Below are 25,755 nucleotides of genomic sequence, written 5' to 3'. Positions count from 1 at the left end.
TGAGTTTTGATGAAAATATAAAGTTCATAATGGCACCATAATAAAAAAAAATAGTTCCACCATCTCCTCCTAAATTTATATTTCTCTTTAGTTTTTGTTCATAACTGATCTCTGATGTAGATCATGGCTTTTGCATTGACTTCTTAAGGCTTTCTTTTTTTAAGGAGGGAGAGCTTATACGTGGTAGTGCTGAGAGCTTATGTCTGATTCCTATTCAGGTCATCATCACTCAATGATGCTAGGAGTCACTCCTTGTGGTGTTGATAGACCTCAGGATTAAACTTGGGTCAGCTTCCTGCAAGACAAGCACTTTACCTTCTGTTCTTTCTCCTAATTAAGAGATTCATTCATATTATTACATATTCTTTTTTTGTCACTGAGTAGTTACTATTTTTATCACTGATTAATACATCTTTATATATAATATATATAATATTATATATATAATATTCCACAGTTGAGCCTTTCTCTGATGAAGGTTTGTTTTTTTAATAGTTTTGAATAAAGTTATGTACAATTTTGATCTACAGATTTTTTCTGTATATATATGTTTTCATTTTACTTGATTTCTTTTTTTTTTTTTTTTTTTGGGCCACACCTGGCGGTGCTCAGGGGTTACTCCTGGCTGTCTGCTCAGAAATAGCTCCTGGCAGGCATGGGGGACAGTATGGGACACTGGGATTCGAACCAACCACCTTTGGTTCTGGATCGGTTGCTTGCAAGGCAAATGCCGCTGAGCTATCTCTCCAGGCCCTTGAATTGAGATCTAAACATAGCTTGCTGTATGTGTTTATTACAAAAACATCAAACTATTTTCCTAAATGTTTGTATCAGTTTTTATTTTTATCAGTTATGACTGGGCTAGGATCCTGCTGATTTGCATTCTTGCCAGTATTGAAGTTTTTCTTTTTTGCTCAGGAATTACTTCTGAGTCTGCATTCAGAAATTACTCTTAGATATGCTTGGTGTGCATAGCTAACACCCTACATGTACTATCATTTCAGTCCTACCCATAGAAGATGGAATATAAAAGAGTATATAATATCTCATGATATAATATATAATTTTATTTACTTAGTGGCATATAATATTAAACATTTCCCCCATATTTTTATTTTCCATTCTAATATCCATGATGACAAGTTTGTTCAGATCTATTTTTTATTTTTAAAAGTATGTTGTCTAATTTGTATTGAATTTACATAGATTTTTTTTTTTTTTTTTTTTTTTTGGTTTTTGGGACACACCCGGCGGTGCTCAGGGGTTACTCCTGGCTGTCTGCTCAGAAATCACCCCTGGCAGGCACGGGGGACCATATGGGACACCGGGATTCGAACCAACCACCTTTGGTCCTGGATTGGCTGCTTGCAAGGGAAACACCACTGTGCTATCTCTCCGGGCCCTACATAGACTTTAAAAACTGCTCTTATAAATTTACTGAGAACCCTCCATAATGTTTTTTCAGAGGGGTTGGAAAGGCAGCATTTCTACAAGCAGTGGATAAGAGTTCCTTTCTCATCACATCCTTGCCAACAGAGATTGTTCCCAGTATATTTGATATGTGTCATCCTTGCTGGTGTAAGATTATATCTCATTGTTGTCTTGCTTTGGATTTCCTTAATGATAAGTGATGATGAGTGTTTTTTCATGTGCCTTTGGCCATCTGTTGGTCTTCCTCAGAAAATCGTTTGTGTGTTTAAAGTTTAACTGCATTCTCTTTTCTATAAAGTTAACTCTTCGAGAACAGAAACTTTTAGTGTAAGACAAAATATATGGAATGGCAGATGCAAAATGTTTATGGTGGAATAGATTTTGACATGTATGAAACATGACAAAAGAAAACATAGGAACAAGATGAAGCTGGAGAAATGAGTGGAGGTCATATATTTTAGGACCGTAAAAAGGGCATGTGGGAACTAAAGTACAGCTTAGTATAGAAAAGTTGCCTGAGAAATAGGGCATATCAAAGAATAGTGTTCAATTTGTTCCAGTACGAGTGGAAGTGGAATCAGGATAACTTTTGCTTAGTAATTACTATATTTTTTCTTCAAATATCTATAAAGTCTGCTTATAGCTTTTTTAAGGAAAAGCCAAGGTTAAAATAGATTAAGCTTTCCTTATATATTTATAATTTTATTCAGAATATAATAATGATTTTCACGTTTTGTTTTGTTTCTTTCTTGGGCCACACTGAGTAAAGCTCAGGGGCTATTCCTGACTCTTAGGCTTTATTTCTAGTGATGCTTGGTGGAGCATATGGGATGCTGGAGTTTGAACCTGGGACAATTGTAGCATCCTACCTGCTGCACTATCTCTCGGGCCCCTAATTTTACTTTTTGTTTGTTTGTTTGTTTTTGGGCCACACCCGGCGGTGCTTGGGGTTACTCCTGGCTATCTGCTCAAAAATAGCTCCTGGCAGGCATGGGGGACCATATGGGACACCGGGATTCGAACCAACCACCTTTCGTCCTGGATCGCTGTGCTATCTCTCGGGCCCCCTAATTTTACTTTTAAGTAAATTCTCAGAGAGGAATCTTTTAGGAGCTGTAGGTCATTAATGAACAGTCTTTAGTACATGGAATTCTAAGTTGACCACAATAATCTTTCCTACGACTTATTTTTTTTTTGTTGTTGTTGTTGTTTGTTTGTTTTGGGCAACATCTGGTGGTACTCATGGTTACTCCTAGTTCTGTGCTCAAAAATTGCTCCTGGCTGGCTTGGCAGACCATATGAAATGCTGGGATTTGAACCCTGGTCAGTCCGGGGTCAACGGCATGCAAGGCAAAAATACCCTACTGCCACTCGTGCTCCAACTTTCTTGCAACTTTTATGGAACTTTTGCCATTTCATTTTCAAATGTTCTCAGTTTTGTTTCTGACTCAGCTATAATACTATATACTAAATTTCCCTTTTTTTTTTTTTTTGGTTTTTGGGCCACACCCTGTGACGCTCAGGGGTTACTCCTGGCTATGTGCTCAGAAGTTGCTCCTGGCTTCTTGGGGGACCATATGGGACGCCGGGGGATCGAACCGCGGTCCGTCCTAGGCTAGCGCAGGCAAGTCAGGCACCTTACCTCCAGCGCCACCGCCCGGCCCCTAAATTTCCCTTTTTTGTCATTACTTCTGAAACTCTGTGTCTAATGGGTAATGTGCTCATTCATTCTCTTTGGTTAACGTTAGCCCATTGCATTACTGGGTGATTTCAATATCGATATAGATTATCAATTTAGTACTTTTGTTTTCAGATTTTTACCTCCTCTCCTTTAGTATCAGTTTCTTTTTTTTTTTTTTTTTTTGGTTTTTGGGCCACACTCTGTGACGCTCAGGGGTTACTCCTGGCTATGCGCTCAGAAGTTGCTCCTGGCAACATATGGGGACCATATGGGACGCCGGGGGGATCGAACCGAGGTCTGTCCTAGGCTAGCGCAGGCAAGGCAGGCACCTTACCTCCAGCGCCACCGCCCGGCCCCTAGTATCAGTTTCTTATTATTCTTTTGAGTTGATCCCAAAGTTCTTTTGTTATCTGTTCATTTATTTTGAGACTTTTTACTATCTTTTGTTTGGAGATTTTCTGCACTTCATCTTTGAACTCACTGGCTCAGTCCTCACAGCTGTTGCTTTGCTGGCTAGACAATTTTTCATTTCGCCTCTCAAGTTTTTCAATTGTCATTTGTTTGTATTTTTCTCATTTCTCCTCTAATATCCTCTTGTGCTTTATTAGCAGCTTATTCCATTATTTCTTTGAGTTTTTTGAAGATCCTAAGCTTTTCTACTCTGATGTATAGGGTCTTTAGAATTACAGCCTTTACTCACTACTTGTGAGTAAAGCATTTAATGTTAATGTATTTTTAAGAGGATTACACATATTTAAGGGGTGCTAATACCCCCCTGTAACTGCCAAAGTATTAAAGGGGAAGCTTGGCAGTTAGAGGAGGGGTCTAGGAGGAGAGCCTTCAGGCTGCTGCCTAGAGGCCCAGGCATCACGGACAGTATCAGCAAGAGGCAGCTTGCTCTGCGTTTCTCTCTTTCTTTCTCTCTGCTTAAAATACTGCAGTGTGGCCCAGGAGCTACAGGTTTCCTCTTAACTGGCACTCTCACAGGTGATTTCCCCCCCTTCTCCTTCAAGCTTAAGGTGTTTGTTGCATAGTATTAAAAGGCTTAGTTGTTATTCCCCTCCCCTCCCTTCCTCTCTCCCCACCCCCTTCCTCACAGTTTATGCTATGTTTTGAAGTCAGTACATTTGGTGACCTGGGTGAGCTCCAGCACTTGATGCCCAGAATGGGTAGACACAATTCAATCCTGGACTTTAAAGTGGAGACCTCACAGAGACAAAGACATGAACTATTAACATGAATGTTGAAAGTGAGGAGAGTTTACATGCAAGAGTACAAGGAGGACTGGAGGAATCCTGTTGCTCCGGGGTCATACTGCTTGCTGTATTTCATGCAGAGGGAAAGGCAAGTTGCATCCTGCTGATGCTAGGTATTAAGCCCAACCTGGCAGGAGGCCTGGGACTCCATTGAGCTGGCCCACAGGCTCTCCTCCTTGGTCCCTCATCTAACTGCCAGGCTTCACCTTTTATATATTGGCAGTGGGCCTTTACAGGTGGCATGTCCCAGTCCAATTGCAGTTGGCTGGGTGGGGGAGGGGGAAACATCACCCCTTAACCTTAACCCCTTTAAAAATGTGTTAACACAAGGCTCTGAAGTTAGATGTGAACTGCAAAGGGACACAGAAGAAAAAAATTAACACCTGGAAGTTAAACAGCCTCATACTCAATAACCAGTGGGTCCGAGATGAAATCAAGGAGGAAATCAAAAGGTTCCTGGAAACAAATGACAATAAAGACACAAACTATCAGAACTTATGGGACACAGCAAAAGCAGTACTGAGAGGAAGATTTATAGCTTTGCAAGCACACATCAGGAAGGAAGAAGGAGCTTACCTGAGTAGCTTAATGACACAGCTAATAGAACTAGAAAGTGCTCAACAAAAGGACCCAAAAATAGGGAGACAGAAGGAAATAACAAAGCTGAGAGCAGAAATCAACGAAGTGGAAACCCAAAAAACAATCCGAAAGATCAACGAAAGCAGAAGTTGGTTCTTTGAAAAAATAAACAAGATTGATAGACCATTGGCAAAACTCACAAAGCAAAAGGAAGAGAGAAACTTGATAACGCGTATTAGAAATGAAAAGGGGGAGATCACTACAGATACTGCAGAGATTCAAAGGGTATTCAGAGAATACTTTGAGAAACTCTATGCCACTAAATATGAGAACCTGGAAGAAATGGATAAATTTCTGAACTCATATAACCTTCCACGGTTGAATAAAGAAGAGGTAGCATATCTAAACACCCCCATCACTATTGAGGAAATTAAAACTGTAATCAAAAATTTACCCAAAAACAAAAGCCCAGGCCCTGATGGATTCACGAATGAATTCTTTCAAACCTTTCAAGAGGAACTACTACCAATTCTGGCCAGGCTCTTTTATGAAATCGAAAAAACAGGAATACTTCCAAATAGCTTTTATGAAGCCAACATCACCTTAATACCAAAACCTGATAGAGATGCTGCCAAAAAAGAAAATTACAGACCAATATCCCTGATGAACACAGATGCAAAGATCCTCAACAAAATCCTGGCGAACAGGATCCAGTGCCTCATCAAGAAGATCATCCACTTTGATCAAGTAGGTTTCATCCCAGGAATGCAAGGATGGTTTAACATCCGTAAATCTATCAATATAATACACAACATAAACAACAAAAATAAAAATCACATGGTCATATCAATAGATGCAGAAAAAGCATCTGATAAGGTTCAACACCCATTCTTGATGAAAACTCTCAGCAAGATAGGAATAAAAGGAACCTTTCTCAATATAGTCAAAGCCATCTACCAGAAGCCAGTGGCAAATATTATCCTCAATGGAGAAAAACTAAAATCCTTTCCTCTAAATTCTGGTACAAGACAAGGCTGTCCTCTCTCACCACTCCTATTCAACATAGCACTGGAAGCACTTGCTATAGCGATTAGGCAAGAAAAAGATATCAAGGGAATCCAGATAGGAAAGGAAGAAGTCAAGCTCTCACTGTTTGCAGATGACATGATACTCTACTTAGAAAACCCTAAAGACTCTACCAAAAAGCTTCTAGAAATAATAGATTTGTATAGCAAAGTGGCAGGATACAAAATTAACACACAAAAATCAATGGCCTTTTTATACACTAATAATGATAGGGAAGAAATGGACATTAAGAGAACAATCCCATTCACATTAGTTCCACACAAACTCAAATATCTTGGAGTCAACCTGACTAAAGATGTGAAGGATCTATACAAAGAAAACTACAAAACACTGCTCCAAGAAATAAGAGAGGACACGCGGAAATGGAAACACATACCATGCTCATGGATTGGCAGGATCAACATCATTAAAATGGCAATACTTCCAAAAGCATTGTACAGATTTAACGCGATTCCTCTAAAGATACCCATGACATTTTTCAAAGAAGTGGATCAAATACTTCTGAAATTCATCTGGAACAACAAACAACCTCGAATAGCTAAAGCACTCCTTGGGAAAAGGAATATGGGAGGCATTACTTTCCCCAATTTTAAGTTGTATTACAAAGCAACAGTTATAAAAACAGCATGGTATTGGAATAAAAACAGACCCTCAGATCAGTGGAATAGGCTTGAGTACTCAGAGAAGGTTCCTCAGACATATAACCACCTTGTTTTTGATAAAGGAGCAAAAAATCCTAAATGGAGCAGGGAAAGCCTATTCAACAAGTGGTGTTGGCACAACTGGTTAACCACTTGCAAAAAAGCGAACTCAGACCCCCAGCTAACACCATATACAAAGGTAAAATCCAAATGGATTAAAGACCTTGATATCAGAACTGAAACTATAAGGTATATAGAACAACATGTAGGTGAAACACTCCAGGACATTGAGACTAAAGGCATCTTTAAGGAGGAGACAGCACTTTCCAAGCAAGTGGAAGCAGAGATAAACAGATGGGACTATATTAAGCTGAAAAGCTTCTGCATCTCAAAGGAAATAGTGCCCAGAATACAAAGGCCACCCACTGAGTGGGAGAAATTATTCACCCAATACACATCAGATAAAGGGCTAATATCCAAAATTTACAAGGTACTGACAGAACTATACAAGAAAAAAACAACTAACCCCATCAAAAAATGGGGAGAAGAAATGAACAGACACTTTGAAAAAGAAGAAAGGCAAATGGCCAAAAGGCACATGAAAAGATGTTCAACATCACTAATCGTCAGGGAGATGCAAATCAAAACTACTATGAGGTACCACCTCACGCCACTGAGATTGGCACACATCACAAGAAAGGAAAACAAGCAGTGCTGGCGGGGATGTGGAGAGAAAGGAACTCTTTTTCACTGCTGGTGGGAATGCCGTCTAGTACAACCTTTATGGAAAGCGATATGGAGATTCCTTCACAAACTGGAAATTGAGCTTCCATACGATCCAGCTATACCACTCCTAGGAATATACCCAAGAAACACAAATATACAATACAAAAAACCCTTCCTTACTCCTATATTCATTGCAGCGCTATTTACAATAGCCAGACTCTGGAAACAACCAAGATGCCCTTCAACAGATGAGTGGCTGAAGAAACTGTGGTACATATACACAATGGAATACTATGCAGCCATCAGGAGAGATGAAGTCATGAAATTTTCCAATACATGGATGTACATGGAATCTATTATGCTGAGTGAAGTAAGTCAGAGGGAGAGAGAAAGACGCAGAATGGTTTCACTCATCTATGGGCTTTAAGAAAAATGAAGGACATTTTTAACAATATCTCAGAGACAAGAGAGATGAGGGCTGGTAGGTGCAGCTCAGGACATGCAGCTCATCACATAGAGTGATGAGTGCAGTTGCAGAGATGACTACACTGAAAACTATCATAAAATGTGAATGAATGAGGGAAGTAGAAAGCCTGTCTCGAGTACAGGTGTAGGGGGGTGGGGAGGAGGGAGATCTGGGAAATTGGTGGTGGGAATGTTGCACCGGTGAAGGGGGGTGCTCTTTACATGATGTTTAAATAAAGATAAAAAAAAAAAAGAAAAAAAAAAGATTTCAATGCTGTTGACTTGGTGGCTTGGATATTAGCTCTACCATTTCTTGATACTGCTGATATACCTGTACCTCTTGACCTCTGTCTCCCAATTGATTCTCATCTGTCTCTCTGTCCTCTCCTTACCATGCTTATTTCTTTTTTCAGTTGTTTCTGTTTTGTTAATTTTTTAAAATTATTTATTTTTCAAAAAAAAAATGTGTTAACAGTTCTGTGTTGTTTTATAATGCCTCCTTTTGTAGTCTGGAAGTTCTTGTTTCCTCTGTCACTGTCAGAATCTTTCCCACTGCCAGGAAGTTAGTTCTTTGACAGAGCTTTTTGGGGGATGGAGATTATCTTGCAGTGGAGCATTAGTGGCAAACCTTTTAGAGACATGCAGTAGAGTCCTGTTTGTATAGGCAAATGGGGTCCTATGGCTGTCAATTCCACTATGTTTGTCCAGATCCTGATCCCTCAGACACCCTCTCAGAGTTTGTTCTCATATCCTTTCTGAAAGCTGTGCCTTTTGGTTTGGTCTTTGATCTATGGGTCATATCATCAGTTTTGTTTTTTTTTCTGGCATTTGGAATCTCACTACCATTGCTAGTTTGTAATATGTATGTTCTGGTCCCTCAGAGTTTATTTTTGTCCCTCACAGCTAAATATGCTAGAAGAAAATCTTGCTGAGTAGTCTCATTTTTGTAGTATGTTCATTAAACTTGATATCTTCATGCTTTGCATATTCTTCATTCACACTCATTATTAATGACTAGATCCAAGGGTAGTAAACAGTTTACTTAAGGGATAGATCACATGGTAAATATATTTGGTTTTGTGATCCATGAATTCTGTTAACACTGTTCAGCTCTTGCCATTGTATTCTAAAAACAGTTCCATACAATATGTAAATCACGGGTCTCAAACTCACAGCCGCGGGCCATTTGCGGCCCTCCATACATTTTGTGGCCTTGCCCTAGAGGAATCTTTTTTTGTTTTAGTTGTTTGGGTCACACCCCCCAATGTTCTAGGCTTACTACTGACTTTGCACTCAAGGATCACCCTGACTTTGCCTCCTGCGGCCCTCAGGTAAATTGAGTTTGAGGCCCCTGATGTAAACGAACAAGACACACTCCACCTGTTTCCCAGTCTCTACACTTCTGGATTTTTTGTCCTCACTCTGACTATTCAGATTCAGTCTTTTGGATTGGTTTTGTCCTTCAGTTTGTCAACCATTAAATGGCTGACACCTGGGCCACCTGGGCTCAATTTTATTGTGTCTTTTCTGTATACCTTTACTCTCTGATTTGATATTATTCCACAACATCATGTCTACTTATGAATCAGTGACTAAAGAATTTTTTTCCATCAGACCATTTATAAACTCGGTTTGTTCATCAGTACCTTTCCTTCTATCTCTGATAGGCATTTGTAATTTAACATTTTCCAAGGACTTCTGGTCTTCCTCAATGCTTCTTTGACAATGGTTCCAGTTCTAGTTAGTTCCTTCCTCCTTGTTCCTCTGGCCAAAAACTTTGGATTTGTTATTTATACTTGGCTGCTTTTGTTTCACACTAAATTATAAGTGTTGGCCAAAGGAGTAGTGTTTTCTCAAGAACAGAGCACAATAGCTTGCAAAGGGATGAAGGCTAATGAGTACTGTTAGAAAGGAGAAAAATGCACTGTCAGAGCAAAACAGACTTTTCTCTGGAATACAGTGAAACACTGGGAATAGGTTAGACTGCAGTGGCATTTTCCAAACATGTAGGAAACAATCAAGAAACCAGGGATAAAGAGAGATACCATATATCTAAGAGGAATCTTCCTTTATCACAGTGTATTTTGAGAGAATGCTGGATTCAATTCACTAAGATTCTTTTTTCCTTTTTTTTTCTTTTGGTTTTGGGTCACACCCGGCAGCGCTCAGGGGTCACTCCTGGCTCCATGCTCAGAAATCGCTCCTGGCAGGCTGGGGGGATCATATGGAATGCCGGGATTCAAACCAATGACATTCTGCATGAAAGGCAAACGCCTTACTTCCATGCTATCTATCCAGCCCCTCACTAAGATTCTTTTGAGGCTCTTTAACTCAACATTCATGAGGAATATTGACCTTGAAGTTGTATAGTAATCTTTGCCTGCCTATGTATCAAGCTTTGCAATTAATGATTATAATGCATCATATCAACAAAAGGAAACAAGAGTTTTGTTTATATTAGTTGATACAGAGATAATTTTGTACAAGATTTAGTACCTGGCAGTTACCATGTCTGCACCTGGCCAGCTACATAATATCAGTCTTGAAAGAGAATTGTGGGTATACCTGCCATGCAGTGGAAAGCTGGCAACTCAGAAGAAAAGGTCAGGCCCAGTCTTCTTCCTTCTGAAGCTATACCTGCTGCACCTATCACCCATATAACAGCTTTTTCTGTGGCCATGCTTTATGACTCTTCTAGGACTCTTTAGGGCCATCAGTCTGAGGAGAACTCTAGGTATGCTGGTATTTGGGCTTATATCACCAGAACTTTGGGAGTGAGTGCAAGCACCCCTACCCCAGCCTTCTGGGAGATCTGGCAGCTGAAAACATGCATCACAAAAGCTGCAGTATCAGTGATAGTGATTGGAATTCCTGGACCACATGGCTGCAAATGCCGCCATGCACCAAGTCCATTTTTATTTAACACTGTCATCCTCTTAGAAATATACCAATTTAGATGCCAGTATATAGCTGAAGTCATCTAGTATTCAGAAACATGAAGAGTATAATAGTCAGTTGGCAACAAGAGCTTCTAAATCCTTTAACAACTTAATGACCTTATTGGAGATGCAATAATCTTCACAGATTTGTTTGTCCCTATTTCTTTTCTTTTCTTTTCTTTTTTTTTTTAAGTAATTCTGCATACACAGAGCACAATAGCTTGCAAAGGGATGAAGGCTAATGGGGACTGTTAGAAAGGAGAGAAATGCTCTGTCAGATGCAAAACAGACTTTTCACTGGAATACAGTGAAACACTGGGAATAGGTAAAAACAAAAAAACAATTTAAAAATAAATGTATTACAATCAACTGTTAACTCTGTGATACATGCTTTTAAATAAAGTAAATAAAAAGATTTAGCACCCATTTGTGACAATTAGTTTTTTTAACAAAATAGGAACATAATGAACTGTCTCAAAAAGTAAAGACCATCTACCACAGACCCATAGAGAAAGTTATACTCAATAGTAAAAAGCTGAATGCCATTCCTTTGTGGTTAGGCATAAGGCAAGGCTACCTATTTTTTCTGTTATTTAGTATAGTTTCAGAAGTGTTTTCTGTATCATTAAGCAAGAAAAAGTTACCAAAGAAACTCAAATTGGGAAAGAAGTTAAATTATCATTATTTACAGATGATGATAATATGAACAGAAAAATGTAATATCTCCACCAAAAATCTTCTAATGCAGAAGATCAACATAACAAATTAGTAGGCTATGCACTGTAAATAGAAGTCTTGCATGTATTTATGCAAACAAGCTAGAAGAGAAAAATGAATAAAGATAAATCATTTTAGAATAATGTCCCCCAAATTATGATACCTAGGATTGAACTTAATGAAGGAGGTAAAGGACTATATTTTGAAAATTATGAATCATTAACAATAGAAATACAAGAGGTTACCAGGAATTGGTAAAATATTCCATAATCATGGGTTGGATGAATCACTACTGTAAAAATAACGATCCTACCTGAAGCATTCAGATTCATCAAAATTCTGATGAAATTCTTCAAGAATTTAGAACAAACTATTAAAATTTGTATGGAATTATAGAACTTTTCCAAATTTCCAAAGCAATTCTGTGGGAGAAAATAGTGCAAACTATTATGTTCTTTAATTCAATTTAGTTTTGCACATCCAATAGAAATCAAAGCTTATCTCTGGCTCTGTGCTCTGGACTCATTCCTGGCAATGCTTGGGGGAATCAGATGCAGTTCTGTGGAGTCAGACTGTAGTTGAATATATGCAAGACAGATGCCTTAAATCTTGTGTTCTCTGACTTCTAATTTAAAGCTATACTATAGATTTGTAGTTATCAAAATGGTATGATGCTGGAATAACTCAGAGTCAGAAAAATGAAATAGAATTGAGAGACCAGAGAAAAAACTTTAGATATAGGGACAGTTAGGCTGTGTTAAAGAAGTTGGTTACATTAAGTGGAGCAAAACATTCATTTAATAAATGGTGTTGGGGAAAATAGATATATCCACTTGTAAAAAAAAAAAAAAAACTCTCACTTTTCTATGTATTACATATTAGAATTAAGTCAGTGATTAAAAACATTGAAATCAGACATAATTGATAAAGGATATGAGAAAACAGGCAGACAGTATGTAAACAAACCTCAGAAGTATATTTATATAACAACTTACGCCATTGAAAAAGATAGAAAAAAATTTTTAACATGTATATTTATATAGCTGCCTTTTTAGCTTCTTTTTTTTTAAGTGGGGGAAATTATATTTGAAACAAAACAAGGGAATTATTTAATGCCCAAGGGTATAAAATTACTTAATTTATGATGTGGTCTGCAAAATACCTTTTTTTCCTCTTCCTTACAGAGGTGAGTCAGGTTGAACTCCCTATGGAAACAAGATTTTATTTCCAGGACACCTCCAGCTTGTCTCTTGTGATCCCCCACTCCTTCCCAAGTGTTGCTTCCGTATCCTAGTCCCTTCATCCCCTCTACCCCTCCACTTAGATAGATGTTGTGGTTTTGTGGTCTTTATACAGATCTTTAAGACTTTTGGGTTTTCTTGATCCCAATAGGGATCCAGGATTAGGGTTTATGGATTCCTGGAGCTTTGAACCCTGACTACAAAGAATGAAAATAGCAGTGAGTACGTCCCTCTCATCCTCTCATTTATCCACACAGTCACCTTCTGGGAAAAGTTAATTTAACTTGGGAAGGTTTTCATGAGCTTCATGAGCAACTGTCAAAAGTCAAAAGACTTTCTGGGCTCTACATTCTTAAACACTGCTTGTTATTTTTGTTTGTTTGTTTTTGTTTTTGTTATTGAACCACACCCAGTGACACTCATAGATTACTCCTGGATTTGCACGCAGAAATTGCTCCTGGCTGGGGAACCCTATGGACACCTGTGAACAAGCCCATACATACATATATATGTGTATATATATATACATATATATATAAGTTTAAGGTAAAGAACCATATCTTCTTAAAACTCCCCTCACCCTAAATTGGTAAAGCTAATTCTTTTGGTTGCTCTCTATTTCATTTTATACCCCTCCCCTTTTTGTCCTAAAGAATTCTATGCATTGCCTCAAAAAGCCTGGGAGATAAGTAAGAAAAGGTTATGATTTATAATTAACTTAGAAAGATAAATATTGTGGAAAAGTGGCATCAAAATGAAATTATTTGTAAAGCTGCCCTTTTTTTTTTATTTCTTTGTTGTTATTCAGGATAGAGGCTATAAGGTAATTTAAGGAATATTTTCAATTAGAGTAAGAAGAATTGTAATCTATGAGTCAGAGGGAAGGCGTTTGCCTTATATACAGCCTACCTGGATTCAATCCCTTACACCCTATATATTCCCCTGAATGCTGCCAAAGCAATGCTGAGCCCTGAGAAAAGAGGTAAGCCCTGAGCACTATTATTAAGTGTAGCCCAACAAAGCCCCAAAATAAAAATGTTATTCCCATGATCAGCTGACCTGCAACTGAATTTTGTGGAGGAAGAGGATTTAGGAGGGTCACGCCCAGTGGTGACCAGGGGTCACTCCTGGCTTTGCACGCAGGGATACCTTGGGTTGAACCCCAGTTAGCCATTCACATTGCAGATACCCCATTCTCTGTACTCTCTCTAGCCCCTGAAGCTGAAATTTTGAATAAGAAAGAAAATCTGTTCTGCTTGTTAACTCAGTGTTTTGAGACTTTTCTGGTAATATGTAAATAGCTAAAACATGTTAAGGATTCAGACAGGTTGTTACTTTGCATACTTTGATCCATGTTTAGTCTTATCTTCAGTATATATGGTCCCTTGAGCATAATCAGGAGCCAACTTTGAGGACAGAGCAGGAATAATTTCTCAATACTGCCAGGTGTGGGTCCTCAAAACAAACTAAACAAAAATTTAAAAAAAAAGGTAGCCTTTACTGGGAATTTAAGTTTTTGCTTCTAGCTAGTAGGTTTATTTTCGTATAGATGAAATAAAAGCAACAGAGAAACAAATTCATCAAGTGTAGTAGTGATTTTACTATAATCTACCTTGTATTTAGAATGATATTGTGATCACCTATTAGCAATTGTTGTTTGATGTGGTTTGATGGTCAGGACACATGGATTTAAGAGAATTCTTAAACAAGTACTGATTTGCACATGAAAAATAGTGAAAGAACAAACTGAAATAATATTTTGGACTGCCATTATAGGGATGGGGCTGATTATTTTCTCCCTTGTTATTTCACCTCCAATTTCACCTTCTGTTAATTATTAAAAAAACTTCATTCTGAAACCTGTTGTGGAACTTTGACTAGTTGAACAATACCAGTGGAAAATAACGAAAACAACTATTTAAAATACTTGACTTCCTGATGAAAATGTTTACCCTTAGATTTGATTTAGGCTTTGGGAGATACTCAGAAACACAAGAAAAGAATAGCAAAGGAGGATATTTGATATATATTTGATATAAATGACAATAATGTAATCTAGGTTTTGTTAGAGCATGCTTAAAGATAAAGGAGTATAAAACGTTTGAGTTTTCTAAATAAATTTTGCATTATTAACCAAATTATATCTGAAAAATATTTTACAACAATTAAACATTTTTATTTTAGGGTCTGTTATTTATGATACTGTTTAAATTATAGTTTCTTGCATAAAACATTCCAGCACCTTTCACCAGAGTCTGCTTCTCACTCCCCTCACCCCCCAAATCAACTGCCAAGGCAAGTTCCCTGTTGCCCTTAACTTTTGTTATTTTTATTATTATGTTTCTTTATATCACATATAAGAGGGAAATTGTTTTGTGTCTGTCACTGCTCTGACTAACTTCACTCAGCATGGTACTCTCCAGATATATCCATGCTTTTGCTAAATCAATTTATCTTTTCTTAAATATAAGGCCAAATAATATCCCTTTGCATTGCACAAAAATTTAATCATATGTTACTCTATACAAACTAAAAAGTTCTTCATTAAAATTATTTTTAGAGGGCCAAAGTGAGAGAATACAGTGCATATGACATGCACTTCCCTTTCATGCAACTGACCCAGGTTCAATCCTTCACCAGGTCCCGAGTCCTGCTAAGAGTGAGCCCTGAGCATCTCTGGGTGTGCTCCCTCCCTAAACCATCTCCCCACCAATTTGTTTTTGTCCAACCAGGAAGCACTCTGGGGTTACTCCTGGCTCTTCTCTCAAAATTGCTTCTGGCAGGCTCGGGGAATAATACGGGATGCCAGAATTTGAACCACAGTCCTTCTGTGTCTAAGGCAAACATCCTACTGCTGTGCTATCTTGGTTGTTTCCAGAGTCTGGCTATTATAAATAGTGCTGCAATGAACATAGGCATGCAGAGGGCATTTTTGTATTATGTTATTGTATATTAGGTATATTGTGTATATAGCTGGATTGTATGGGAGCTTGATTTCCAGTATTTGGAGGAATCTCCATATCGCTTTCCATAAAGGTTGGAATAGACAGCATTCTCACCAGCAGTGAATAAGAGTTCCTTTCTCTCCACATCCCTCCAGCACTGCTTGTTCGCATTCTTTGTGATGTGTGCCAATCTCTATGGTGTGAGATGGTACCTCATAGTTGTTTTGATTTGCATATCCCTGATGATGAGTGATGTGGAGCATTTTTTCATATGTCTTGGCAATTTGTATTTCTTCTTTGACAAAGTGTCTGTTCATTTCTTCTCCCCATTTTTTGATGAGGTTAGCTGTTTTTGTTTTTTTTTTTTTCTTGTAAAGTTCTGTCAGTGCCTTGTAAGTTTTGGATATTAGCTTCTTATCTGATGGGTATTGGGTGAATAGTATCCCCCACTCAGTGGGTGGCTCTTGTATCCTGGGCACTATTTCCTTTGAAGTATAGAAGCTTAATATATTCCCATCTGTTTATCTCAGCTTCCACTTGTTTGGAGAGTGCTGTTTCCTCCTTAAAGATGCCTTTAGTCTCAATGTCATGGAGTGTTTTATCTCCTTGTTATTCTATATACCTTATGGTTTCAGGCCTGATGTAAGGTCTTTAATCCACTTGGATTTTATCTTTGTACATGATGTTAACTGGGGGTCTAAGTTCAATTTTTTTGCAACTGGCTAACCAGTTGTGCCAACACCACTAGTTGAAGAGGCTTTCCTTGCTCCATTTAGGATTTCTTCTCCTTTATAAAAAAATTAGGTGATTGTATATCTGGGGAACATTCTCTGAGTATTCAAGCCTATTCCACTGATCTGAGGGTCTGTGTTTATTCTAATACCATGCTGTTTTGATAACTATTATTTGTAATACAGTTTAAAGTTGGGGAAAATAATGTCTCCCATATTTCTTTTCCCAAGGATTGCTTTAGCTATTCGAGGGTGTTTATTATTCCAAATGAATTTCAAAAGTGTTTGATCTACTTCTTTGAAGAATGTCATGGGTATTTTTAGAGGGATCACACTAAATATGTACAATGCTTTGGGGAGTATTGCCATTTTAATGATGTTGATACTGCCAGGGTATGTGTTTCCATTTTAGCATGTCCTCTCTTATTTCTTGGATTTTACAGTTTTCTTTGTATAGGTCCTTCACAACTTTAATCAAGTTGACTCCAAGATTTTGAGTTTGTGTGGCACTAATGTGAATGGGGTTGTTTTCTTCTTCTTATTTTTATTTTGGTTTTTCGGGCCACATCCATTTGATGCTCAGGGGTTACTCCTGGCTAAGTGCTCAGAAATTGCCCCTGGCCTGGGGGACCATATGGGACGCCAGGGGATCGAATGGCTGTTGCGATCTTTCCTTGGCTAGCGCTTTCAAGGCAGACACCTTACCTCTAGCGCCACCTCGCAGGCTCCAAAACTTTTTTTTTTTGGTTTTTGGGCCACACCCGTTTGATGCTCAGGGGTTACTCCTGGCTATGCGCTCAGAAATCACTCCTGGCTTGGGGGGACCATATGGGATGCCGGGGGATCGAACCGCGGTCTGTCCTATGCTAGCACTGGTAAGGCAGACACCTTACCTCTAGTGCCACCTTCCTGGCCCAGGTTGTTTTCTTAATGTCCATTTTTTTCCTCCTATCATTATTGGTATATTAAAAGGCTGTTGATTTCTGTGTGTTAATTTTGTAGCCTGCCACATTGTTATATGAATCTATTGTTTCTAGAAGCTTTTGGTAGAATCTTTAGGGTTTTCTAAGTAGATTATCACGTCATCTGCAAATAGTGAGACCTTGACTTCTTCCTTTCCTATCTGGATTTCCTTGATATCTTTTCTTGCCTAATCGCTACAGCAAGTACATCTAGTACTAAGTTGAATAGAGGTGGTGATAGAGGACAGCCTTGTCTTGTACCAAAATTTAGAGGAAATACTTTTAATTTTTTCCATTGAGGATAATATTTGCCATTGACTTTTGATAGATAGCTTTAACTATTTCGAGAAATAGAAATATCCCATCTTGCTAGAGTTTTTTTTTTTTTTTATCAAGAATGGGTGTTGGACCTTATCAAATGCTTTCTCTGCATCTATTGATAAGATCATGTGATTTTTTTTGTTCTTGGTTTTGATGTTTTGTATTATGTTGATAGATTTACAGATATTAAATCTGCTTTGCATTCCTGGGATGAAACCTACTTGATTGTAGTGAATTATTTTCTTGATGAGGCATTGAATCCTATTTGCCAGGATTTTGTTGAGAATCTTTGCATCTGTGTTCATCACAGATATTGGTCTGTAATTTTCTTTTTTGGCAGCATCCTTGTCTGATTTTGGTTTCAAGGTGATGTTGGCTTCATAAGAAATGTTTGGAAGTATTCCCGTTTTTTCAATTTCATGAAAGAGCCTGGCCGGGATTAGTAGTAGTTTCTCTTGATAGGTTTGAAAGATTTCATTAGTGAATCCATCTGGGCCTGGGCTTTTTTTTTTTTGTTTTGTTTTGTTTTTGGGCCACACCCTGTGACGCTCAGGGGTTACTCCTGGCTATGCGCTCAGAAGTTGCTCCTGGCTTCTTGGGGGACCATATGGGATGCTGGGGGATCGAACCGTGGTCCGTCCTAGACTAGCACAGGCAAGGCAGGCACCTTACCTCCAGCGCCACCGCCCGGCCCCTGGGCTTTTGTTTTTGAGTAGACATTTGATTACCATTTTAATTTCCTCAATAGTGATGGTGGTGTTTAGATATGCTACATCCTCCTTATTCAATCGTGGAAGGTTATGAGTCCAAGAATTTATCCATTTCTTCCTGGTTCTGATGTTTAGTGCATAGACTTTCTCAAAGTAGTCTCTAATTATCCTTTGAATCTGTGCAAGAACCAACTTATGCTTTTGTTGATCTTTTGGGTTGTTCTTTGGGTTTCCACTTCATTTATTTCTGCTTTATTTCCTTCTGTCTCCTTATTTTTGGTTCCTTTTGTTGATCATTTTCTAATTTTATAAGCTGCAGCATTAAGCTATTCAGATATGCCCCTTTTTCTTTAATGATGTGTGCTTGGAAAGCTATAAATTTTCCTCTCAGTACCACTTTTGTTGTGTCCCATAGATTCTGATAGTTTGTGTCCTCATTGTCATTTGTTTTCTTGGAAAGTTTTTCTTTTCTCTTTGATTTCATCTTGGACGTACTGGTTGTTCAGTAGTAGGCTGTTTAATTTCAGAGCCTTATGGTCAGTGAAGGTAGCCTGCAAAATTTCTATCCTCTTGATTTTATGAAGGTATGTTTTATTTGCCAGCATGTGGTCTATCCTGGAAGATGGCCCATGTACACTGGAGGAGAATGTATATCCAAGTTGGGGGGATGGAGTGTCCTATATATATCTACTAGGACACTTTCTTCTATTTCTCTTTTCAGATGTAGTATATTTTTCTTGGGTTTCAGTGTAGTTGATCTGTCAAATGTTGTCAGGGCCATGTTGAGGTCTCCCACAATTATTGTGTTATTATTGATGTCCTTTTATCAACTTTGTCAATAATTGTATTAGATATCTTGCTGGTCTCTCATAGGCTGCATATATGTTTAATAGTATGATTTCTTCCTGTTGCACATATCCCTTGATTAGTACGAAGTGTCCATCTTTGTCCCTTACAATTTTTCTGAGTCTAAAGTTATTGTCCTCTGATATTAATATGTCCACCCCAGCTTTTTTTTTTTTTTTGTTTAACGGGTCACACCCGTTTGATGCTCAGGGGTTACTCCTGGCTAAGCACTCTGGCTTGTGGGGACCGTATGGGACGCCGGGGGATCAAACGGGTCCTTTCTTGGCTAGCGCTTGCAAGGCAGACACCTTACCTCTAGCGTCACCTCGCTGGTCCCACACCCCAGCTTTTTTAAGGGTATTGTTTGCTTGGATGATTTTCTTCCAGCCTTTGATTTTGAGTCTGTGTTTGCTCTGACTATTCAGTTGTGTTTCTTGTAGGCAGCAGAAGGTTCTACTCATCTTTTTGATCCATTTCACTACTCTGTGTCTTAATTGGTGCATTTAGTCCACTAACATTGAGGGAGAAGATTGTCATGGGGATTAATGCCATCTTTGTGTATAAGTTTGATGTGTTGGTTTCTTTTGTCTTAAAGTAGACCTTTCAGTTTCTCCTTTAAGGCTGGTTTTGCATCTGTAAAGTTTCTGAGCTGTTGCTTATCCGTGAAGTTAAGTATCCTTCCTTCAAACCTGAACATACGTCGGGCTGGGTGCAGTATTCTAGGTGAAGCATCCATTTCATTCAGTCTTGTCACAGTATCCCACCACTGTCTTCTGGTCTTGAGAGTTTCTTGTGACATGTCTGTTGTAAATTTTAAGGATGCTCTTTGAATGTAATTTCCCTTTTGGGAATTTTTGCTGCTTTCAGTATTCTATCTCTATCTGAGGGATTCTTCATTGTGACTAGGATGTGTCTTGGGGTGCTTTTCTTTGGTTTTCTTTTAGCCGTACTATTCGGGCATGCAGTATTTGGTTGCATGCAGTCTTTGTCTCTGGGAGTTTCTCTGTTATCTTCTGACTGTTGATTCTTCCTGGGGATTTTTTTCCTGGGTTTCTGGGACTTCAATGATTCTTATGTTGTTTCTGTTGAATTTCTATTTTCTATTTCATAACATTTCTATTTTCATCTGTTAAAAATCTTTGAGTATTCTTTCCATTGTCCATTTACTTTGAGGTTCTTTTCCAATTTCTTCTCCTGTAAGGAGCTATTATGCATCTCATCTTCCAGCTCACTAATTCTGTCTTCAGCTGCAAATTCTACTGGAGAGGCTTTCCATAGAGTTTTTTTTTTTTTTCCTCTACTGCTTTTTTCATTCCCATTATTTCAGTTTGGAGTTTTCTGATTTCTATATTTGTGGACTGTTCAGATCGATCAATGCTTTCTTTGAGTTCTAGGAACATCCTCCATATTTCTATTCTAAAGTCCTTATCTGAGAGGTTAATTAGGTGGTTGGTATTTTTGAGTCATCACAGCTGCTGCCTTCATTCTCTGTTGTCCTGCGTTGTTTCCCCATTGCCATACTTGAAGTGTGATTCTTACTCCGTGTTGTGATGGGGTTTGTGTGCGGCTGCACTTTTATTTTCTACGTTTTATGGTGGAGTTCATTTACTAGAGATGTGCTCCTCTGGGCCCAAGCTCTGGCCCTCTGTAATGGCGTTGGTGGTGGTGACCCGGACTCACCTCTGTTCAAGTGTGTCCAGGGCCCCTCAGTCTCAGCTTTATTCAGGGATCCTGTGCAGGAGTTGGTCTCACACCCATGGTGCTCAGGCACCCTCGGTAAAGATGGAGGCAACCTGGACTCACAGGGCTTCAGGAGTGTCCTGTTCACCGCAGTCTGATCTTTCTTCACGGATCCTGTATCCGGGCTAGTCTCAGACCTGCAGCGCTCAGGAGCCCTCAGTTGTGGCTTCGTTGGTGGCGACCTGGACTCACCCCTATTCAGGCATGTCCAGGGCCCCTCAGTCTCAGCTTTCTTTAGGGATTCTGTACGAGGGTTGGTCTCAAAACTACAGCCAAATATTTTTTATAGTTTACTTTTCATTAAAACTGTAGAATAAATCAAGATATACAGCTAATTAGATGTGAGCAGACAGCATCAGAAATACTGTGGCCATGAGTATTGTTTTCTGTCAAACTTAGGACTCTGAACAGTTATTTTCTGGAATTTCTTTGCTTTTATCATGTCAAACTCTTTAGGTGGACACTTGAAACTTCTTTCTCAGCCACTTATTTTTTTGTTCAAGTCTCATGCACAGCTTTGCTGCAGGTCAATGTACCAGTTTCCTCCCACTGAACTTTTATATTTACTGTTGCTTTCAATTCCTTATTGAACATATCACAAAAACAATGAAAGTGGTCAAAATTGTCACTGTATAAGAGGACATGCAATAAGAGATAGCGGTTAAGGGAATACATCTAAGATATTCAAGGGTAATATGAATGTCCCTTTCATGTCATCAATTTTGCCTACTGGATTTGTTATTTGATTGTTTGATTTTCCCCCTTTGAGATCTATTTTATAAGCAATACTGGTAGAAGAATATCTCTATAGATTTCATGTATGTACCAAGTTACGGGGAATGTTGGACTTTATTCATCGGCCCCCAGATGCACCAACAATATCTTGTGGCATTGCTTCTCTTTTGTATAGACACATTAAAATGGGAAAATAATACATATGCAAACAAGTTCTTATCTAATAGAGATGGGAACACAAATTTGGTAATGTAATTCGGCCTTTTACCCTGAACATTGGCATAATGATTTGGCTCAGGCCTCAGAAGAATGGGCATCGCCCACACACATCTGAACAGTGGATACCATCTATGGAAACAACCACAATTGTCTATAACATTACCAGGGAAGACCTACCACTGCTTTGGCATTGACTTACTCCAAAGAGTACTCCCAACACCCAGGCGACTCAACAACAGTCTGCATGCAGGGCAGATCCCTCCGCATTTAATGGTATGCTGAAACTAGAGGATGCTCCACATCAGCCTGACATCGATGAAAGAAATGCACAGAATCCAGAGTCTTTAAATATAAGAATCTAATACCAACAATAGCTAAAGTGTGAAAAAGTTTCACCAGGACCTTGAGAATGACTCGAGTTGGATGGACTGGTATGCCTGGAACCCAGAGTCGGTCTTATGCCAATAAACTTCTGGGGTGAGGCCTTTTTGTAATTAGGTCAAGGATTTTTTTCCATTTTCCCCATTTTTCTGGACCTGTGCAAACAATGGCGATTGCCACTATCACACCTTTACAATATTTTTTTACTCTTATCCTTTAAGGAAAAAAATACAACTTACTGAATTTAAAAACAAATAACTGTAGTAGAATGCCTGTCTCGAATACAGGCAGGGAATGGGAAGGGGGAGGGGGTAATGTTACACTGGTGAAGGGGGGGTGTTCTGGTTATGACTGTAACCCAACTATGATCATGTTACTTAAATAAAAGTTATATAAAAAAAAAAAAGAAATAGTCGGGGGAGGGTGTTGAATTCAGAACACCACTTTGATCTGTGATTTGGCCTTCTGGAGTTTGCAAAATGACTCCCAGCAGTCCCATATCAGGAAATGTCTTTGAGTGGGTTCTTATCAGAAACCTAGTATGGTAGTAACCACAGTTACACAGTGAAGGTAGGTGGAGGACAGAAGGCCACTGAGAATAGTAAATTGGAACAGAGTACTGGTTTCTTCTCAGCCTGAGAGTGGCTTGAGTGGGGATAATGATGTGCTTTGTGGGGAGCCAAGAACTGAGGGTAAAAATGGTTAAATGTGGGTTAATAGGTGGTGGGGGTGGGGGAGTAAAGGACTAAAAATGAGCTTTTGGGTGGTGAACCAAAGAAAGAAGGAAAGTACACAACATAGACATTCTGTATATAACAAAAAGATTAAGCCCTGGAGTCCGGGAGGCAGGAGATGGAAGGCTCTTGGGGTGGCCCAAGCCCCGCATCCCTCCTAGGCTTGGTAAAATGGCCTTTAGCATGGAGGCCTTGTTTGGCATTCTTTTTGCCTCTTGGATTTTTAGAGAAACCTCTTTCCCAAGGGTGGGGGAGTTCCCTACTATTATCTCCCTCACTACTTGTTCTTCCCTTTTTTCATTTTCTTCCCTTCTGGAATTCCTATACTTCAGAGATTATTTCTCCTGTCTTTGTTCATTAATTACCTTACATTTTCTTTCAGAGTTTTGGCTCCTTTCTTTTTTGACTTTTTTATCCCAGCTGGCTTGTAATTTGTCTTCAAGTTCGTCTATGCGATTCTCGACCTGTATAATTCTACTATTATGGCTTGCTAACATGCTTTTTAGTTTCTTCAGTTCCTTTTGTATGGATTCTCTCATCTCCTGAAAGAGTTCTTTGAATTGGTTGAATTGTTCACATATAGTTTTCTTACTTTCACAGGCTCGTGACTCTTTGATTTCCATTGCTAAACTCATTAAGTGTTGATTTTAGTTCCTTATCTATAAGGTTCAGGCGTTTGGGTGGACTTGGAGATTTGCCAGGATTTCTCTCCGTATCCCGAAAAGTAGGTGTCTTCTTTAGCTTCCCCATTTAGTGCTTTGGACTGTTGGATTTCTCAGTCAGTTGAAAGAAGTGCTAGAACCAATCTGCCAGGAGTCTATGATATAAATTGAAATGATTTCAATTTGGTTTGGGAAAATGAGGACTGATAGGAAGGAAGGAAGGAAGGAAGGAAGGAAGGAAGGAAGGAAGGAAGGAAGGGAGGGAGGGAGGGAGGGAGGGAGGGAGGGAGGGAGGGAGGGAGGGAGGGGGGGAGGGAGGGAGGGGGGGGGGAGGGAGGGAAGAGAGGGAAGGAGGGAGGGAGGGAAGGAGGGAGGGAGGGAGGAGAGGGAAGAGAGGGAAGGAGGAAGGGAGGGAGGGAGGGAGGGAGGGAAGAGAGGGAGGGAGGGAGGGAGGAAGGGAAGGAAGGGAAGGAAGGAAAGGAAGGAAGGATGGATGGATGCTTGGAAAGACCCAAAAAGACAGCCCCAGGTGCTTTTGGTGGAAGGGATTAAGGTATGAGGTTCTCTATTCTCTCCCAGGCACCAACTTGCCTGGCTCCAAAGGGCAGTTGAACAGTGAAGGCACTGAAACCAGAAGGAGACTTTATGTCCAGATCTTGATGGTGCTACTGTATTGAGCATAGCTGTGCATCCACATTTTCAGATGTATGCTTTTGTTTTTTTAACATACTTTTAAACTCACCATTCCTGTTCACTGTTTCAAGCCCATCATTTCTACTTGGAAATTAAAAAAAAAGTTTTTATTCTTTTATTATAAATTTCATACTGTTTACATTTAATTTATTTATTGTGGTTATAATTTTGATTTAAATTCTTCAGGCAGGCTACTCAGCTCCAATACTTATGAACATCTGTTTGAGTTACTGTTTTGTTCCATGATTGTGGGAAAGTAATTTTTCTTTTACAGTTTCTCTCATTTCATTGTAAATTGACTAGTCTATTGAGTTGAAAGACTGTCTTCTCTTGGCTTGCTTTGAAGGTGTCTCCAGAGGAAAAGCTCATCTTTTTATGTCATACTTACATGTACTACTTACTTTCTTGTTATGAGGCTGGGAATTTTGGGGAAGCACAGGTGATTTTATTTATGGTTCCTCCTACCTCCTGACATATCCTTTTGATTCTGCTACTTAGCTTTATTCCTCTAGCCATCTTTTTTTCTGACCTTACATTCCACATTGTTCATCATTTAGTTGAAATTTCAAAGAGGAGGAGAGTTCAGCATCTCTCCTCATTTTCCATCTTGTACATCCTCTTTCATCCATTTTAAATTTATTTTATTCATAGATAGTAATTTAGTTGCATTCTTTTGTATATGACTGTTTTAGTTTCCCAATGTCATTTGTTGAAATTTTTCTCTGTATTATGATTTATTTTTCATAGTTTGTATCGCTATGTGAGTAGATTTGTTTCTATTCCATTGATTAGTTTGTCTTTTATTTTTGAAATTGCATAGAATTTTAACTATTGTTACTGGTATAGTTGGAAATTAGACAACATGTCTACCAACATCTTTCAATATCTCTTCAAGGTATTTTATGATTTTATATAAATCATAGTATTTTTATTTTATGTCAACTATATTATTGGAATTTTAATAAGAACTGTGTTAATCAAAAGTCTCTCCTGGTGATGCTTGAGGGAGACTGTATATGGTGCTAGGAGCCAAACCAGGATTGGTCTCGTGTAAGGCCAAGTGCCTTAACCCTTAGGCCTGTTAGTCTATGGCAGGGGTCTTCAAACTTTTTACAGTGGGGGCCGGATTATGGTCCCTTAGAGAGCTGGAGGGCCGGACTATATGAGCTATTAATTCCTACTCACACTGCACATATCTTATATAAATAAAATGAAAACCATTTATAAATAAACAGATCACGCACCAGTATTTCAATGGGAACTATGGGCCTGCTTTTGGCTAAAGAGATGGTCAGTGTCTGCTTCCATATTTGT

General features: G+C 38.9%; 1 protein-coding gene across 1 annotated transcript in view; it reads left to right on the top strand.

Moving 5' to 3' along the window:
* Positions 1-25,755, top strand: part of SEPTIN10 (septin 10) — a 95,438-nt gene that overhangs the window by 13,833 nt on the left and 55,850 nt on the right.

This window comes from Suncus etruscus, chromosome 9, assembly GCF_024139225.1.
Source record: "Suncus etruscus isolate mSunEtr1 chromosome 9, mSunEtr1.pri.cur, whole genome shotgun sequence".
In the NCBI taxonomy this organism is placed as follows: domain Eukaryota; kingdom Metazoa; phylum Chordata; class Mammalia; order Eulipotyphla; family Soricidae; genus Suncus; species Suncus etruscus.
This window is presented reverse-complemented; position numbering and strand designations above follow the sequence as displayed.